General features: G+C 35.3%; 1 pseudogene; it reads right to left on the bottom strand.

Annotated features, from left to right (window-relative positions):
• Positions 1-5297: 5297 nt before the first annotated feature.
• On the bottom strand, positions 5298-6350 carry LOC126080290 (olfactory receptor 5T2-like; annotated as a pseudogene).
• Between the last annotated feature and the right edge of the window lie 15062 nt (positions 6351-21412).

The raw sequence follows: 21412 nt of genomic DNA, 5'->3' as shown, positions 1-21412 counted from the left end.
TGAGCCGCCATCACTTCTGCTGGGATCCCAGTGCTTAACCTTTTGTGCCACCCGGGGCCTCTCAGTGTGTGCCTGGGACTAAGCTAAATGTTTTGAAATAATTATCTTATTCTGCATTGGAGCTTTAGGGGATGCATGTGAATATTTTCATACCTGATGAGATACCTGAGGCTCAGTGAAGTGAAGTTACTCACAGGCCACACAGGATATTGACTGGATAAAGGCATGGACGAAACATAGGGTTTATTCTTTCTTTTTTTAACTTAGTTTGCCCTTGTTGATATTGTTGTTTTATTCCACCAAACACTAGCTGTTTGCTTTTGCTCAAATATTCATATTTTGTGTAGTGCAAATTAACTAGCATAATGCATGTATACAGGTTTAAGCACAAAGCTTGGCACTTAATGATTTCAAAATAGATGTTACCTGTAGTTACTATATTTTATTATTAGCTTATTTTGAATGTTGTTTTTTTTTCTCTTTTTTTTTAATCTTAAGATCAGTGTCCATTCTACCTGGTTGAAGAGTCTTAAAGTTGAAAAAGAAATAGCAAAGAAATTATAATTTTCTGTATGCAAAATAAGTGCTCCTGGTGGCACAGTGGTTAAGCGTCCACTGCTAAGTGAAAGGTTGGCAGTTCAAAGCCACCAGCTGCTCTGTGGAAGATAGATGTGGCAGTCTGCTTCCCTAAAGATTTACAACCTCGGAAACCCTATGAGGTAGTTCCACTGTCCTTTAGGGTCCCTAGGAGTCGGGATCGACTCAATTGCAATGGATTTAGTTTTTGGTTTTGGTGTATGCAAACACTGGGCCACCTGATATTCAGCTATATCTTTCACAAAACAAAACATGCTCTTCCACACACAACTCTTCCAAGGGTTTTTTAAAGGTGCATCAAATATGTATGTGATAAGCTGATCGGATTTTGTTGCACCAACTGTTCCATATCTCTTGTCTCCTACTATGAAACCAAAAAGAATGCCAAGTTTTATAACAGGGAAAGTTTACCCTGGAAATTCTCAGAGCAACATTCAATTTGATCAAAGTATTTCCTGTCAGGTTGCTATACATAATGCTATTCAGTGCACTGTTCACTCTGAAATATATTTTATAAACATATCCTTACTTTAACAAGAGCGAGAATATCAGCAACAAGAATACCAAACTGATTGTCTACTGTGCATTAGTGCACTTAGCTTTGAGGAGGGAGAGGGTTTGTATATATCCTTATTGTTAATTCCCTCCTCTAGGGTTGTTCCTGTTTTTTTTTTTCCCCCTGCACCTTATCTGATTTAACAATTATCCCCAAAAAGAGTTATTTTAATTTTCTACCAAATAATCTTGATTTAAAATATTTTTTAATACATTTATTTTATAGATCTACTCACATAATAATAAAAAAAAAAAATGCCTTTTAGTCATTTCCGACTCATAGTGACCCTGAAGGACAGAGTGGAACTGCCCCATGGGGTTTCCAAGGAGTGCCTGGTGAATTGGAATTGCTGGCCTTTTTTAAGCAGCCTTAGCTCTTAACCACTAGGCACCACGGTTTCCACTCACTTCCTGGAAACCTGTGGGGCAGCTCCACTCTGTCCCATGTGGTCCCTACCAGTCAGAACTGACTCTACAGCAATTTTCTTTGGAGCTGTGCTGCATTAAGTACAAAAATTACTTCTTAGTATGAGATCTCTGCGGCCACCAGGACATAGAGACTAACTGTGGGCACCAGGGAATCTTTTCATCCTACGGTTTATCACCCTGGGCAAAGCGAAAATCAAGAAGGGGAAAATTCTCACTTTTATTGACTAAGTAATATTGTAGCTGTTTCTCAGAAATGTAGACTTTTAAATTTCAGGAGCACTTAAGTACTATTCTAACTGGTATAGACTAAAAATTAAACCAAAACCATTGCCGTTGAGTCTATTTCAACCCACAGACCAATTAGGACAGAGTAGAAATGTCCCACAGGGTTCCCAAGGCTGTGACCTTTATGGAAGGAGAGTGCCACATCTTTCTCCTGCAGAGTGGTTGGTGGGTTCAAATTGTTGACCTTTCAGTTAACAGCTGAGAACTTAACCACTGTGTCACTTATGTGATACAGAGTGCCTCCTAAAACATCCATCAGTTCTGCCGGTTCTAAAGCAGAAAGCATTTCCCTTCACACTAAGGCAACATATACTCCTTGGAATGAGGGTTCATTATTCTATATTGTTCTGGAGCTTGGATTCTCAAACTTACGATATTTAGATAATGCCTTTACATTTTCTGCCATATTTTTATACTCATAGTACTATCATTTTCTTATCTCTTCTTTAATTTCCTTAATTTGAACTACTTTTATATGAACAATATGTTTTAATAGGCAATATTTCATTACTATTTAAATAAAATTCCTACATGCTATTGTGTAAGATGTAAAGATGTGTGTAGGCTTAAACATTTATATATACATACACACGTATCTGTGTGTGCATACATGTACATATGTATATATATATTTAATTTCAAGAAGTCATTGCTGTGTTATCTAATACCATATTCACTTCTTCAGATTGTGAATGAAATCAGTCTATGGTTTTTCTGTCCCATATCATTGCATCTCCAAGGTTTTGTTCACAATGGAAGAAATTAGGGCACATAATTACTTCCATTCTTGTACACCAAACTAATAATATAAGAACATGCCAAAGGTAGGGTATAATAAGACTAAGATTTCAAAATGCTCAAGAAAATTTTTCAACATTGACATCTGCATGGAGACAATATGAAATTCTCAAGTTATCATTAATCTCGTTGGTAGAAGATGAGGTTTAATATCTTTCAATTTTTTTGTTCCAGATGCTACAGGACACTATCACACATCACTACAGCTGATATTTTTTAGCAGTAACTCTGCCTGGATTAAGGCTACTAAGTACTCACTTCTACAAAAATAGCAAATTATCATACGTCAAAAGCAATATGCTAAATCTTCTTCATTCTTTTAGATACTCAGAGCTGATCATTATTTTTTACATCTTTATTTTGAACTTCTGTAAAAATACTGAGTCTCATTTATCAGTTGGAATGTTTGACTTATTTATGGCATTACATGGCTGTCACTGCCACTTAGCAATCAGAGGGCAAGGATTGTAGTCACTTGGAAAAGAGGACAGAAAAGAAATCATTTCAGTTCTGAGTGTGATTGGATAGAGCTTTCAAGATACTTAGTTCTCACAACTAGCCCTAGTAATAGGTAAAACATTTGGTTTAACTTACCTGTGCAGAGAGATCTGCTGAGATCCAAGCCTAAGATTACTCCATGAAGCATGCTAGAGAGTTTTACAAAGGCCTGAAGTCCCTGCAGACCTTCTCACTAGAATATGTTTGTTTCTAGGTGCCAAAATCTGAACATGAGAACTCGGGTTCCTAGAAAAAAGTCTGATTCCCTTGGGGAAGAAAGACAAATAGAATGCTCCTTAGGCAAGTCTCCACTCAGAATTTCACCCAAAGAGTAAAAATGTGGAGATAGCCTAGGGACTTGCTTAGATGATCACACCAAATAACAAACACAGGCAATGATCCCCTCATATTTTTTCTTTTAACGTGCCTTTATGTGATCTGGGTAGTGCCCTGACAATTGGATTAAGAAAATCGTAGATGGAAAGCACAGGATTCTGGCCCAGTGGAAATTTTTAATGTGAATACTTAGGATAAAGCTTAACACAAAGTCTCCCTTGTAGAATGAAGAATAAGCCCTGGTGTGTTTACTGTAAAAAACAGATGATGTACACCAAATTGAAAATGTGAAGCTTATGAAGAGACTGAATATCATCTTTTTATTATAATTATCAAATTACAGATTACACTGTGTATCATTTCTAGCTTTTTTATTTAACTGATTTGAAATCAGAGTGGAAATGTATTTTTTTCACATCAGCCTGCAATATCCTTTCAAATAATGTATAAGTCTTGCAATTAAATATCAATAACAATGTTTTCTTATTCTCTCTGTGACGTTTTCTAGCCTATAACCTTTGTACGAGGAAGAGATATGTCCAAATATTTTACCTTTTTATTACAAGCTTCTAAAATAATATAAAGGGTAGAGTACATGTCCACAAGATATTTGGTAATCAACTCACTGACTGACGGGATGAATGAATGAATGCAACATCCATCCTAAAATCTGAAATCAAAGATCGGAATTTTATTTCCAGTGCTGCAATCAATGTTTAATATTATTTTAACTTTGACAAAGAAACCGTGACAAATTTCATCTCATTCTCTAAAATGTCCATCCCCTTAGCTCAGGACACAACTATTCTTTCTTAATTTTCATCTTCCTAACATCTAATTCAAGTCTCCATCCAGCCAATTCTGACTAATGGTGGCCCCTATGTGTGAGAGTAGAAATGCCCTCCATGTTGTTTTCTATGGTTGTCATCTTTCAGAAGATCTTCAGAGGGCCATCTGGATGGATTCAAACCACCAACCTTTGACCATTATGCACCCAGTGTCTTGTTAACCAGAGGTAACTCTAATCCACAATTTTTCATTGACATGCTTTGTGTTATTAGTTAACTATATTTTTAGTCATTCATTATCAAAATACATTATAATTTTGAAGATATCTTTAATTACTTTTATAATACTGTGTCTCATTCTGCAATTTTTTTTTTCCCTCAGATGAATGTTTGTAGAATTATCCAAGTTTTGATTCATTTAGCTATACGTTATTCACTGATATTGCTGGATGTATACAATTCATCAGAAAAAGGAAAATGTGCTGTTTAATCTACTACAGATTCATATTTTAATAATTAATACTAATTCTCAAATTTTCTAATATCTGAAACTTCACTACACTAAATAATTGCTTTATTATTTTTTATTTCCCAAAATATAAGCAAGAGATAAATAATATAATATAAAAATGTAATGTAGTATATAATGTAAAATAAAGTATAAAAGGAACAGATTGTACTTTTTATAATATAAAAAATACAGATTGTATACATATATATGTGCACATGTATATATATCAGAATCATAGTATGTATGTGTATACATATGTATGTATATATGTATATATACATACACACCTGCACATACATACATATATCAGCATGAACAAAGAAGCAAATTGACGGCATGGTTTTTCTGTACTTGTTAACATAGCAGAGGTTACAGGTTGACTATTATCTTTATTTCAAAATATTCAAGAAGAAAGGAAAGACACTAATAAAGTAAAACTGAAATTTTCAATTTTTCATATCTTCTTTATATTGAGACACAGGCTATGACTCTTGATTTTTTTAATTTAATTTTTCAGTGTTAAAGATATACTTTATTGATAAACCAGTTTCTCCCAATTTTTTTATTGCTTCTTTTACATCTTTGTTCCTCAAACTGTAGATAATGGGATTCACCATGGGAATCACAATGGTGTAGAATATAGACACTATCATGTCATGATCCAAAGCATAGCTGGAACTTGGTCTCATATACATGAAGAGGATTGTTCCATGGTAAACTGACACTCAAGTTAGGTGAGAGCCACAGGTGGAAAACACTTTTTGCCTTCCTTCAGCAGAATGCATCTTCAGAATGGCCAACAAAATTAAACCATAGGAGATCAGGACAATCAGGACACTGAATATCTCCATAGAACCCACAGCGTAGAAGAGTACAAGCTGGTTAAGGTGAGTGTCAGAACAGGAGATAGCGAGGAGTGGAGGGATATCACAAAAGACATGTCTAATTTCATTGGATGCACAAAAGGAGAGGCTAAAAGTTGCTACTCTGTGTAACGTAGCATGTGAAATACCAGAAACATATGAAGCAATAATGAGTGGCACATAGACTCTGGGTGACATGTTAACTGAATAGAGAAGTGGGTTGTAGATGGCTACATAGTGATCATAAGCCATGGCTGCCAAGAGAAAGCATTCTGTGGTCGCAAAAGTAATATCCAGAAACATTTGTGTTGCACATCCAAGGAAAGAAATGGCTTTATTCTTTGACACAAAATCTACTAACATATTTTGGGTAACAGATGATGAATAGCAGGCATCCAAGAATGATAACACACTCAGAAAATAGTACATGGGGTTGTGGAGCCGGGAATCCCCAATCACCAATATCACCAGTCCTAAATTTCCTATCAGAGTAAAGAGGTAGATTGCTAGAAATAGAAAAAATAAGATGACCTGCAGTTCAAGATTCTTTGTGAAGCCCTTCAGTACAAATGTGGTGACTTCTGTATCATTTTTCATGTTGACACTTCATGGAACAAACTTGAAAATATACACGAAATCACAATTTTTATTTCTATGACAGGGATGCAAAATATCGTGACTAAAAGGAATGTTAACTATGTCCCCATATTGATTTTTCAGAAATACATGATTTCCCAGCAGCAACTCATAAGACAATGACTAGACAGTGAATGAATAGTCAGTAGCAGTCTCTGAAGAACTAAATGGAAGAAAAAGACATTTACTCATTGGTTAATAACATGTCATTACCAAAATAATTGAGGTAATTGGTTTATTTAATAAAACCAGTCATCTATTTAAAGAAATTTCTTTCTCACATCCAAAGACTTGAGATAATATATTAATGGGCAGAGCGTTAGAATTTAACACCAGAGATCTAGTTCTTTCAGCAATTATGTAAAAGTATTTGCTATAATCTTCTAACCTGCAGAACAAGGCTATTAATTTTATCTTTCAAGATTCAGATGAACATTAAAATAGATAATTAAATTAATGAAATTTAATCTTTAAAATAATTTAAAACATAGAATATGCTGATTGGAGTTGGTCTTATAAAGTAGCACCCGCCTGTATTATAACATCTAATAAGCTACTTTCTGAGTATTCTCCAGATCCATTACCAACTTTTGGATTTTTCTGAATGGAATTCATCAAATCGTTTTTCGAGGAAAGATTCACCATGACTGAATTCAAAAATTACATGATATCTTATGTTTCCTTCAAAGGGCTTTCTTAAATTCATGTTTTTTTTTTTTTTATTATTGTATTGCCCTTTTTTGGCTATATATTAGGCCACTGGTGTTTTTGACAATCTATATGTTTTATTACTCCCTCAAATATTTCTGGTGAAAATGTAAGAAATTATTGAAGGTGTTAAAAAAAAAATCATGACTTTCATACTTTCAAAGTATTTTCCTCCAAGGTATTTTTGTTCAAGATTTTATACTTGTTTATGTTTTGTTGCTTGTGGACTCAGTGAAATAAGAATTAAGTAACTTTTATCTTAGTATTAAAGTAGTAAGTAAAAAAAAATTAAATTTCCTTTGAATGTAGATATAGGATTTAAGATTATCAATAAAGAGATGGATTGTAGAAAGAATAACTATTTTCTGGATGGCCTCATGGATAAGCAACTCAGAAGTTAAAGAGTTACCAACTCTGTCATCAAATATTTAAATTATTAGCTCACAGTGTACTACCTGTCTGAAGGATATGTATTATAATACTATTTTAATAAAATATTTTTAACATATTCTCCCCACACTTTATCTTAAGCTACTCTAATTTACTGATGAGGAAATTTGAGTCAGCGTTATGGGTACTTAATCTGCTACAAATATTAATCTGTAAAATTAATGATCCAAGTCAAGCTCCAGTTTTAGTGTATTGATATGGATCTCTCAGTAAAAGAAGTATTTAGATTAGAACAATTAAAGGAGAATAAATCCAAATACCTATAATATTCTTTATAATATAAATAATATTCTATATAATATATAGAATATTCTAAAAAAAAAAAAAACTTTCTATTCTAGGAAAGGTAAAATCAGAATTACCTAAAAGAAATGTAAATATTTATCAAAAATATTTCCATAGGAATTTTGTAAAGAATAAAGTTAGAGGAAAAACATACTGAAATGATTTGTCAGAGAAGACAATATATTTTAGATTGAATTCTCTTTATTGGACATAATAATTTAAGACGAAACAGATTAGAAGTCCTGTACCATCTACTTGAATTAACCTTATACTTCTCAGTGACTACAGACCTGTAAAATGCTTTTAAATATACCATTTAATTAAAAAAAAAATCTGTTTTACTGACTTAACTGGGAAATTCCTAAATATATTTCCTATTTTGAAAAATGTCATTGGTAGGGGAGAGGTGAATGTGGATACTAACTGAAGGGATATTGAGACAAAGGCGATTATGTAAATAAGATAAATACAGAGTCAATGGAAATAAAATAGAACCTTTGATGAATGATGAATGAAATCAATTCATTACATTATTAAAAATATTATTAAGAGTCTAAAGAAAAAGATGATTTTGTAAGACAACCTTTGACATCAGTTCAACAATGTGCTTAAATTTACAATGGTATGAGGTAAATAACATGGGGTATGGAATCTGGAAATGTGTGCTCATCATTCAGTTCTGTGATTAGAAGTTGTATGTGATGTTAGATTTTCTCTCTAAAGTTTAGTTCTCTTTAAATTGGCAAAAAAGGTTAATGAAGAAGCCATTCAGGCACAATTTAGACGTGTGTGCACATAAAACACAAACAGACACATTCATGCAGACATAGAACCAGGCACAGTAATTAAATATGCACAGCAATTTCTTTCAAATATATCAATTTTTGATCATTAGTGAAAGAGATAAATATAATTGAATTTTTTAATCAGATGTATTTCTTCTTGAAAATCAAATTTGAGTAACAATATTTTAGTCAAAGCAGTGAAAAAATGTGTGTCCCCAGAGACAAGCACATTTAATGTACCTGTTTTGTGATTATCAATGTGCACTCAAACATTATTTTGTCAGGATCAAACTAATTGAATCATGATTAAAAAGGGCTATAGAAGTGGATTCAGTCATTTTCTTCTGCTTTTCATTTCACAGAAATAGTAAAACTTTTATTAGTAACATTTCATTAATACGAAATAAGTTTATTCTTTAGAGGGTAAAGGAATTTTGTGAGTTGTGTGATCCACTGATAACAATAAAATCACATAGACATTACAGCATTGCCATTCGTTCAATTACAGTGTGGTTAATTTGGCTTTGTATAAAGAAAATGTTAAAAAAAAAAAGTGAACACGAGTTAAATATCTCTCAACACCAGCTTTTCTGCTCTGTGTCAAAAAAAAAGTTATACTGAGTATGACTAAGTCAATATTAGCACATCTGGAAAGGCATCAAAGTCGTAAAGAGAAAGTGTTATGATTAGTAAACAATTTAATAAGATAAATCTTAAGAAATTAATGTAAAGTCATGTCCATAAGAATCATTTTAAGAGAAAGAAGATAACTCTAGAAATATTGGGCCCAACACTGAAACACTAATAATACAAAGGAGAGAAATAATAACATCTATCATTTGTTGGTATCATTTGTTGAGCTTTTGCTGTATGAATGGACTTTTCTGCACATTACTTTATAATACCTTTACAGCAATCTTCAAAACAATAAGTATCAGAGCCAAGACTCAATCCCAGCTCTCCGAGATCTCAAAGTGTATTTTCTTTCCATCCTTCTATAATGCCCCCTATTACACTTACGCTTAATTCTGCAACTGCCCCTTCCGCCATGATAAATAAAACAAAACACCATTCTTGCGGTGTTTGGATATTTTTCAGGTTATTAATACCAGAGAAATATTATGAAATGAAAATCTGAAGTGATTTCTAGATTTAACAGCTAGCAAAATAAACTTTAATTATCTTCCCCTCATTATTTATATCCAAATATAAGGCCCCATGCAGTTGAACAGTTCAAATATTCTTGTTTTCCATTGCTATATTAAGTTTTGACCTTTTTTCCCACAGTTCTTACTTTGAACTAGACTATCTTCTTTCATCAGGAAAACTAAAGCGGACATCCACTTTGGAGGTTCTTGCTTACCCCTACAAGCATATATTTTAATGTTCCTATTTTCTCTGTTCTTTCCTAGGAAGTATGGGTTTTAAATTATTGGGTAGAAATCTGCATATATTAGATTTTGATGGATCTATAAAAATCACCAATGCAATAGGGTAGAACTAAAGTTTTTTAATACGGGAGCTATCACAGCATATTCTACCTTCATATTTTAAGTTCTTTCTCCTAAATATTCTGCAAATGATCTGATATTTTCCCTTACCTGTAGAATAGCAGATGCAGGGTTAGGTACACTATCAATACATTTAATTTAGGTCTTTTATATCCACTTGCCCTGCTGTTAAAGAAACCCATAAGAGATGCCCAGAGGGGAATACTCCCCAATTAACTTCTGGTTCAAAACAGCAACATAATAATTTACGCAATGATAAAGAAGTAAGTAGTTTTTGAATAATATACCAAATCTTGACATTTGTTGAATGAATATAGTTCTTTGAATTCTGATTTAAAATGATGTCATAGGGAAAAATACACTTTAATATTGGATAATAGGTTGTAAGATATTAGACAAAATGTTATAGTTCTGACACTGGGCTAACACTTAGGTTCTCTGGGACCCAGTGTCCTCATACCAGCAGTGTTACCCACTTTACATTGTAACAAATCAAGAAATGTAGTAAAATGTAATAAGGTAAAACAGTAATATATCAATGGTTGTATCTAGGACAAGGGTTTATGGTCATCCATATTCGTTACACTTCTACACTGTACAAATTATAAAGCTTTTGAAGTAAATAAGGTATAGATTTTGAGTTTATTTAAAGGCATACAATTCAAGAGATAAAAAAGTAAAAAATTCAATAGTTATGTAGAGAAGGAGACATTAAATATTTAATGATCTGGAATACTTCATAAATCAAACATTCTTTTGATTCCTGAACAGCAAATACTAATCTATGCTTTACTTAGATGAAATAGTAGTAGCACAGACAGTAGAGATTATGACATTTGAGTAAACATTCTATAATGAAAGTGGAAACAAAATAAATAAATACTAAAAGGAATTAGATGACTCTGATACAAAGCAAGCAGAATAAAATTAAAGCAATGCCTCGTTAAAGAAATGATAATTTCTTCCAATACTATCACACACAAACATTCACACACACACACTAAACACTAGTATGCACACACAAATGCATAGGCACACACATGCTCACATGCACCCATGTGCCGGACAAAAGAGAAATTTAGCACTGATAGATGAGCAAGGGCCAATAGAGTCTTTAATTTCCTACGATTCTCCAGATGATTCGGGTGGGCAGCCACGTTGGAAGCAAGAAATCTAGTGAAAGCTGAAGTCTGGAGTAGTGAACTAACTTGTATAACCATTCACGTGTTTATTCGAACTTCTCTTTGAAAGATTTCTATGTGGCAGAAAAACACAACAAATAAACAAGGACAGACTATAAACACTATGAAGAGAAGCAAAGCCAAGCCAAGGAATAAAGTAAGGCATTGTGGGACCCAGATATATTTTTCAGAGGATGTAGTGTGAGCCTCTATGATTAGAGGACACAGGAACCAAAATCTGAATAAAACGATGCAACATGACACTCAGAATTCCTTTCACTTTTAAGAATGCACAGACAATAAAGATTATATTTGAGTAAATCCTTTGCCATAAAATGAGTCATCAACAGCAGCAATAAATAGATAGATAAATAAATAAAATACTAAAGGGAAATTTTTAGTAAGCAGAAGGTAATTAAAGAAATTTCTCTTTAATAAACCCAGAATCTCCTCCAAAACTCTTCCTTAAAAAATCGCATACAAACAACAAAGAGGAAAGTAAAAGAAAAAAAAAAAATGATGATTTAACAAAATTAAGCCACAAAAGAACTCCATTAACCCCAGCTTAAGAATTTTCAGGTATTAAGACACAACAGCAGGCACAGAGTAAAGGAAAAAAAAAAAAATTTTTTTTTTTTTTTTTAAAGGAAAGTGTTAATAGGACCAGTTGGAACTGACTTGACAGCAAAAGGTTTGGTTTAGTTTTCAGTTAGCATTAATCCTGGCAACTTCATAACGGGGCTCTGAAAGTAGAGAGGGGAGGATCTCAGCAACATCAACCAGGGAAAATGGGCAAAGCCTTCAGGCTCCCAACTGCAGGTCGATGACTACTCCTCCATCCTCACCCAAACCCACAGCGAAGAATCACAAAAGGATTGCGGGAGACTCAAATGGTCCTCTGGGTCATTGAGGATCTCAGAAGTAAGCATCACACAATTCCTCCAAAAAGGATAAGGCTTCCCTATGAGGAAAAAAAAACTGAGAGGAGAATTTAAACTCAATAGGGAGGAAAGACAGGAAAGGAATTTTTCAAAGAAGAGAGGGGGTGTTCTCGAAGACGTCAGTCTCAGAAGAGACAGCTACAACAACATATACTTTCTAAAGTGCAAGATATCACTTTGGCAGCCAAGACTTGTAGATCTATTCTTGTTGTTGTTAGGTACCATCGAGTCAGTTCCGACTCATAGCGACCCTATGCACAACAGAATGACACACGGCTTAGTACTGTGCCATCCTCACAATTGTTACTATGCTTGACCCCAATATTGCAGCCACTGTGTCAATCCATCTGGCTGTAGATCTATGGAACTCAGTAACCCAGAAGTGTCTCTCATACTGTCTTCTTGTTGCTATCTACTCTGTAAAAGTAACACCTGCTCTGAAGAAAAGATTAACAGCTGGTTTTTAAAGTCAAGGCTATCGATTTTTAATATAAATACAGAAAATCCACCATTTATAGAGACCATGTAGATTACTTTGCTTATAAACAAAATAGACAAAGTAGCAATTGTGGCCAATGGTTTGGTTGGTCAGGTACTTGGAAGGAATGTAATTGGAAAATTGATGAAAGGGGTGTCTCGAGAAGAGATATGGGAACAGACCTTTCTGAGTGGGCAAAAAATATGAAGATATTTGTGTCCCATGTGAATACTCACCAGTGAGTGGCCTTAGCAAAGGAAGATTTTCATAGTCAAGTTAATAGGATGATCTGTCCTGTGTATAAAAGTCAGCTTCTTTGGAAATCCTTGTGGAGTAGTAGTTAAGTGCTGTGGTGGCTAACCAAAAGGTCGGCAGTTCGAATCTACCAGGCACTCTTTGGAAACTCTATGGGGCAGTTCTACTCTGTCCTATAGGGTAGCTATGAGTCAGAATTGACTCAACTGCAACGGGTTTTTTTTTTCTTTTTTTGCCCCGCCACTTCTGCCATTGACCAGTGGGTTCATGGACGGAGTGGTCATGTTTGAAGTGATGGAGGTTATACATGAGTTCAGTGACATGCATTTCCATTCACCAAAGACAACCTGACTAAGGCTACTGCTGAGGGCACAACCTGCAAGCAGCAGAGATCAACACTGAGTACCCAGTATGATGCCATCCTCCTGAGTGATCAGCCAGCTGATGGTGGATTTATTACGTTGGACAGCTTCCACCATGGAAAAGACAAGGTTGTTCTCTTTGGGCTAGACATTTCCTTTGGATATGGATTCGCTTTTCCTATACACAGTGCTTCTGCAAACACTGCTATCCAGGGGACTATGGAATGCCTAAATCTACTATGATTAGGCTTCACACGGCATTGCTTCTGATCTGTAGATTAGTATATGAGATTATAAAAACAAGAAAGACCCTCTACAAATCAAAAAGTTTGATCTTTATTCTGTCAGATCTCTGATATTCTAATGTCCTATCTCATTGAATATTAATAGTTATCTCTATGAAACATTGTCTCTACTCTTATAACTTATTATCTATGTGTTTACTGTCTAATTATGTGTATTAATATCTTATCTCATATATTAAACTTTCAGTGTGGTTACATCTAAAACTCAAAGACCTTAGAAAACTAGGACCTTATAATTAAGATGAGAAATAGAGATATTTTTATTAAACAATTACAATTTCTGACATACGTTTTGCTTTCACATTATTTAATTATATACATGTTCACAGGATTGAAGGAGAATTAAGCAGGTTATATTTGTAGAAGGAGCAAATGGAATATCAGGGGATTTAATTTATTAATCAATGACATATAGCTAATTAGCATCAGAGCTAGGAATATGTTCTCTATTATTAGATTTATTTTCCAATCCTAAACCTTAATCTTTTCCCTTGAGAGATCAGTTTCATAGAGGCCAAAGTGATTCATTTAATCTTTTTTATCTAGTTCATTTTTCCAGAGCTGTTCACTTGTTATTGCAGGAAATTATCCATCCATCTATCTACCTATGAACCTAACAACCTATTTATCTACCTGTCTATCTAACAACCTATCTTTCTATCATCTATCTATCTATCTATCTATCTATCTATCTATCTATCTATCTATCTATCTATCTATCTATCTATCTATCTATCTATCTATCTATCTATCTATCTATCTATCATCTATCTATCTATCTATCTATCTATCATCATCTATCTATCATCTATCTCTCTATCTGTCTACTTGTTTTTGTCGTTACTTTTCTGTTCCAAAAGAGAATTAGCAATTTTTCTCCTTGGTGCATCCCCTGTGGACTACAACAAGAGCTTAAAAGACAGGTTTAAGAATCTAAACACAATCATAGCATACTTTGAGAGAGCAGTTCAGTTATACAGGTAGGAAGAAATAAATTTCATCACATACAAAATGTTTTAGAAGTTTGAACCTTTAATTTCCAATTAGAATATATGCCTTGATATTTAAATCTGAATTAGGTGATCCTATAATTCAGACTTGTGTTAAAAACTGAATGTTTCCTGAGAACATAGAAAACAGAAAGACCCCCTTACATTTATAAGTCGATAAAGGTGTAAATCAGAAATTTGTGTTGATTTTCCTTACAGGTGATAATCAGAATAGGAGTAGTAAAATTAAGTAGATATATTTAAAAATTAAAACATGATTATGAGGAAGGCCCAGGACCAGGTGGTGTTTTGTTCTATTGTACTTTGGGTCACTATGAGTTGAAAGTAACTCCTGGCACCTAAAAAAGGCAATAAATTAAAAAGTCTGGGAAACTATTAAATGAAAAGAAAATGAAACTTCAGCCAGCATTTGGTTATATGCTAATCCATGATAATAATTTTTTTTCGTCATTGAGATATAAACTATTTTAAAACTTATTTTTCTGTAGAAGCCATTTTCGATACATATATATTTTCCAATTTCATGTCTATTTAAGGTGGATGATGTTAAAAAATAATTCAAATATGTGAGAATGTTGTTTTTGTGTTACTTTAATGGTCGATAATTCTAGAATAATGACATGGCACCATGGGATTGCAACAGGGTCAAGAGGAATTGGAGAAATCTGGGTGAATCCTTGCTTGACTAGTAACTATCTGTGTGACATTGGCCAAGTTTTATGTCTAGGTAGGCTTCAGTTCTTTCTCTCATCTATAAAACAACACTAAGTAATTTAGTTCTCAGCTTGCTATGTAGATTATATACATGTCATGGCTTGAATTGTTTTACCCACAAATGGGTATCAGATTGGTTTGGCCATAATTCCCAGTGTTGTGTGGTTGTTCTACATTTTGTGATTGAAATTTTATGCTAAAGAGGATTACGTTTGGTATTGTAATATCCTTACTAAGGTCACATTCCTGATTCAATGTAAAGGAAGTTTCCCTGGATTGTGGGCTTTACCACTTTTATTTTACAAAAGATAAAAGGAAAGTGAAGCAATCAGGGAAGGCGGGGGCTTACGCCACTGAGAAAGAAGTACCAGGGGTAGAGCACACCCTTTGGATGGGGATTTCTGTGAAGAGAAATTCCTAGCTCAGGGGAAGATTGACAAGAAGGACCTTCCTCCACAGCCAACAGAGAAAGTCTCTCCCGGAGCTCATGTTCTGAATGTGAACTTCTAGCCTACTAGACTGTAAGAAAATAAATTTCTCTATGTTAAAGCCATTCCCTTGGGGGTATTTCTGTAATACCAGCACTGGATAACTAAGACAGAATTTGGGACTGTAAGAGTGGGGTGCTGCTCTAGGGAAAAAAAAAAAAAAATTTTTTTTTTTTTCTAACAGATACCTAAAATGTGGAAGCGGTTTTAAACTGTGAATGAATAGAAGACTCAGAAGGAAGTGCAGAGAACTGTTAACACCAGAGAAGGCTCAGATGGTGATAAACAGCAGCAGAGGACTGGCAGCAAGAGTGAACCGGCAACAACAGAACCAGGAGACCATTGCCAGACAGTGTTGGAGCTGACCCACAGATCGAGAGAGCCGAGTGCCTGTGCACGGGAGGCTCTTGGTGGGGTGCGGTGCCTCCAAGTATTTATTGCTGGAGTTACTGAGCTTTGGAACACTTGCCTCAGCAAGTCAGATGCGGGTGTGAGGCCAAGGAACACAGGAAACTGAGCTGCTCATACCATCAAGATAGAAAAACCAGGAGCAGAGTACATTCTTTGGACTGGAGGTTCCTGTACAGAGAAGCTTCTAGTCCAAGGGAAAATTGACAAAAAGGACCTCCCTCCAGAGCTGAGAGAGAGAGAAAGCTTTCCCCTGGAGCTAATGCCCTAAATTTGGACTTCTAGCCTACTAGACTGTGAGAAAATAAATTTCTTTTTGTTAAAGTCATCCACTTGCAGTATTTCTGTTATAGCAGCTGTAGATAACTAAGACAGTAGAGTAATGCATACAAAATTTCTAGCCCATGAATCCACTTAATAATATGTGGTAGCTGCTATCATGCTTTCTTTCTTCTGAAGCCTAGTGTTCGTAGTACTCTTCTGATGGACTCATGGTATTTTACGTTTTCTGACTTTGTGACTGTATGAGAGTAGAGGAACTGATATATTTTTAGCCTTACAAATGGATGTGTTTTGTTAAAAAAGAAAAAAAAAATAGAATCCATGTTTCTGTGTTTCTAGCCTCTACAGGGAGCCCTGGTGGCACACTGGTTAAGAGTTCAGCTATTAACCAAAAGTTTGGAAGTTCAAATCCGCCAGCCTTCCTTAGAAACCCTGTGAGTCAGTTCCACTTTGTCCTGTAGGATCTCTATGATTAAGAATCAACTCTACGACAATGGGTTTGATATTTTGGTTTTAGCCTCTGTTAGGAGCACTGATGGCACAGTGGTTAAAAGCTTGGCAGCTAAAGATCAGCAATTTGAATCCAACAACAACTCCTTGGGAACCCTGTGGAGCAGTTCTACTCAATCCTATAGGGCCACTATGAGTCAGAATCGACTAGAAGGCAATGTTTTCTGTTTTGTATTTTTTTTTTTTTTGGCTTATTCTCTATAAGCATGTTAAAATTAAAACAATTAGCCATAAAAACAACCAACCATTTGTCATCTTGTCTACTCTGACTCATGGCAATATCATATGTGTCAGAGTAGTACTCTGTTCCATAAGATTTCAATGGCTGATTTTTCAGAAACAGATCACCAGGCCTTTCTTCTGAGGCAACTCTTGGTGGACTCCATCCTCCAAACTTTCTATTAGCAGCTGAGTGCCTTAGCCATTTGCATCACTCACGGACTTTGTCATAAACACTAACAGTTGTGATGTCCTTAAAGATTAGCTAACAGAAATGTCTGTTTGAAGATGCTTTCCTCCTCTATCAATTTTCTGTTTCCCTATAGTGAAGTAGATCATCGCTCTAACAGGACCAGATTTGGTATAAAATATTCTTTCATTCATTTGATCACGTTCTTGCTCTACAGACAAGAGCAGATCATCAAGGGTGCCTGGAAATTACATCACCAAGAGTATCCACATAATTTAAGCAAAGACACTATTATTTTCATGAGTAACCAAAAGGCAGATGTGGTGCCAGAGATGGAAACCCTATGGGGCAGTTCTACTCTGTCCTACAGGCTCACTAAGGGTCAGAATCGACCGAAGGTAATGGATTTGGTTTTTGGTTTTTAATCCCTCCATTGCCTAAGATATTATTATGGCCTTCTAAGAAACAAACATGAAGATGTAATCAGGTGCACTCTGCTCAAGAGAGCATTGCAATTACCAGTTGTCATCTGGTTGCCTAGTAGATTCCAACTCAAAGTGATTCCAGGTGTGTCAGAGTAGAATTGTGCTCCCTAGGGTTTTCAAAGATTGATTTTTTAGTTTGTCAGTTCTTTCTTTTGACTTGTCTCTGGGTAGAAATGAACCACTGGATTTTCAGTTAGTGGCAACTATGTTAATTCTTTGTACCAACAAGAGAATCCAATTGTATTCAGAACCTATAAACATCAACCGAAGTGTCGGTGCTGTCATCATGACAGGATCCATACAAGATTCATTCGAAGGACATCACCGAAGTCACTGTGTTTCTATTGCTGGTCTTCACAGATGACTTTGAGCTACAAGCTTACCTCTTTTTACTATTTTTTGTAATCTGTATTTTTATCCTGGTGGGAAATATGGGACTGGTTTTATTAGTCATGATGGGTTCCTGATCCACAACCCCATGCACTATTTCTGAGTGTGATATTGTTCTTGGATGCCTACTATTCTTCAGTTTTTGCCCCCAAAATGTTGGTTAATTTTCTGTCAGAGGATAAAGCCATTGCATTCCTTGGTTGTGGAACAAAGATTCTGCTCATTGTCACTTTTGGAACAGCAGAATGGTTGTCTTGGTGGCAATGGCATATGATCAATATGTCGCACTCTACAACCCACTTCTGTATTCAGTTAATATGTCACCCACAGTCTATGTGTCACTCATGACTGCTTCATATGTTGGTGATATTTTGCATGCTACTTTACACACGGTAGTAACTTGTAACTTCTCATTCTGTGCATCCAATGAAATTAGACATGTCTTTTGTGGCATCCCTCCACTCCTTGCTATCTCCTGTTCTGATACTCGCATCAACCAGCTTCTGCTGTTCTACACTGTTGGTTCTATTCAGATAGTCCCCCATGTGTATGTCACTTTGTTGAACAGTGGGGTCTTGAGTGTTGCTGTGATGTTGGAAGCTATGCCACTGGTATTCAAATACCAACAGGGTTTCCCTTGGTGGACAGGTTTCAGCTGAGCTTCCTGACCAAGCCAGACTAGGAAGAAGGACCCAGCCAAATAGTTCTGAAAAGAATTAGCCAGTGAAAACCTTCTTTTGAGACCTTCATTTGCCTATGCAGCAAGACTCAAAAGGAGAAGAAACAACTGGAAACATCCATTAATAATCGGAGCCTAGATTTTTAGAATGTAGGGAGTATGAATCTAGAAAAATTGGAAACTGTCAAAAATGAGATGGAACCCACAAAGATCGATATCCTAGGCATTAGTGAGCTGAAAGAGACTGGTATTGGTCATTTTGAGCTAGATAATCATATGGTCTACCATGCCAAGAATGACAACTTGAGGAGGAATGGTGTTGTACGCATGATCATAAAGAACATTTCTATATCTAGCCTGAAGTACAACTCTGGCAGGGATAGGATAATATTCATAGGGCTAAAAAAAAGACAAATTAATATGACCTTTATTCAAATTTACACACCACCACCAAGGCCAAAGATGAGGAAATTGAAGATATTTACCAAATTCTGTAGTCTGAAATTGATGGAACATACAATCAGGATGCATTGAAAATTATTGGTGATTGGAATTAGAAAGTTGGAAACAACCAAAAAGGATTGGTACTTGGCAAATATGGGCTCAGGGATAGAAAGAATGCTGGGGATCACATGATAGAATTTTGCAAGTCCAGCCATCTCTTCATTGTAAATACCTTTTTCCAACAACAAAAACAGTGATTATACACATGAACCTCTGAAGATGGAATACACAGTAATCAAATCAACTACATCTGTGGAATATGACGATGAGTAAGCCCAATATCATCAGTCAGAGCAAGGTCAGGAACAGACTTCGGAATAGATGATGAATTGCTCATATGCAAGTTCAAGTTAAAGCTGGAGAAAATTACAAGTCCCTGAGAGCTGAAGTATGATCTTGAGCATATCCCACCCCAGTTTAGAGACCCATCTCAAGAATAGATTTGACTTGTTGAACACTAATAACCTAAGACCAATAACTTATGGAATGACATCAGGGACATCATACATGAAGAAAGCTAGAGGTGATTGAAAAGACAAGAGAGAAAGAAAAGACCAAAATGAATGTCAGAAGAGACTGGGAAACTTGCTCTTGAACTTCTAGTAGCTAATGCAAATGGAAGAAATGATGACATAAAAGAGCTGAACAAAAGATCTCAAAGGGTGTCTAGAGAAGACTAAAGTATTATTATGACATGTACAAAGACCTGGAGTTAGAAAACCAAAAAAGAAGACTATGCTTGGCATTTTTCAAGTTGAAATGACTGAAGAAAAAAAAAAAAATTCAAGCCTTCAGTTGCAATATTGAAGGATTCTACGGAAAAAATACTAAATGTCGCAGCAAGCATCAAAAGAAGATGGAAGGAATATGCGGAGTCACTATACCAAAAATATTGGTCAATGTTCAACCATTCCAGGAGGTGACATATGATCAAGAGCTGATGGTACTGAAGGAAGAGGTCCAAGCTGCACTCAAGTCATTGATAAAAAAACAAGTCATTAGGAAATGATGGAATATCAATTGAGATGTTTCAACAAACAGAAGCCCCATTGAACTTGCTCACTCTTTGATGACCAGGAATTTGGAAAACAGCTACCTGGACAACTAACTGGAAGAGATCCATTTTTATGCCTATTCCAAAGAAAGGTGATCCTAAAAATGTGGAAATTATCAAACATTATCATTAATATAAAAAAGTAAAACCTTGCTGAAGATCATTCAAAAGCAGCTGCAGTGGTACGTCAATAGGGAACTGCCAGAAATTCAAGCTGCATTCAGATGTGGACGTGGAACCAGAGGTATCACTACTGATGTCAGACGTACTCTGACTGAAAGCAGAGAATACTAGAAGGATGTTTACCTCTGTTTTATTGAGTATGCAAAGGCCTTCTACTGAGTGGATCATAACAAATCATGGATATCTTTGCAAAGAATAGGAATTCCAGAAGCATTAATTGTGCTCATGAGGAATCTGTGCATAGAACAAGAGGCAATCATTTGGACAGAACAAGGGGCATAGTTTAAAGTCAGGATAGGTGTGCTTCAGGGTTGTATCCTTTCACCATACTTATTCAGTCTGTATGCTGAGCAAATAATCTGAGAATTTGGACTATCAGAAGTAAAATGCAGCATCAGGGTTGGAGAAAGATTCATTAACAACCCACATTATGCAGATGACACAGCCTTACTTGCTGAAAGTGAAGAGAACCTTAAGCACTTACTGATGAAAATGAAAAACCACATCCTTCAGTATGGATTGCGCTTCAACATAAAGTAAACAAAAATTCTCACAGCTGGACCAATAAGCAATGTCATGATAAACGGAGAAAAGATTGAAGTTGTCCAGGATTTCATTTTACTTGGATTCACAATCAACACTCATGAAGAAATCAAAAGATGTGTTGCATTGGGCAAATCTGCTGCCAAAGACCTCTTCAAAGTATTAAGAAGCAGAGCCGTTGCCTCGAAGACTAAGG

Source organism: Elephas maximus, chromosome 7 (assembly GCF_024166365.1).
Source record: "Elephas maximus indicus isolate mEleMax1 chromosome 7, mEleMax1 primary haplotype, whole genome shotgun sequence".
In the NCBI taxonomy this organism is placed as follows: Eukaryota; Metazoa; Chordata; class Mammalia; order Proboscidea; family Elephantidae; genus Elephas; species Elephas maximus.
This window is presented reverse-complemented; position numbering and strand designations above follow the sequence as displayed.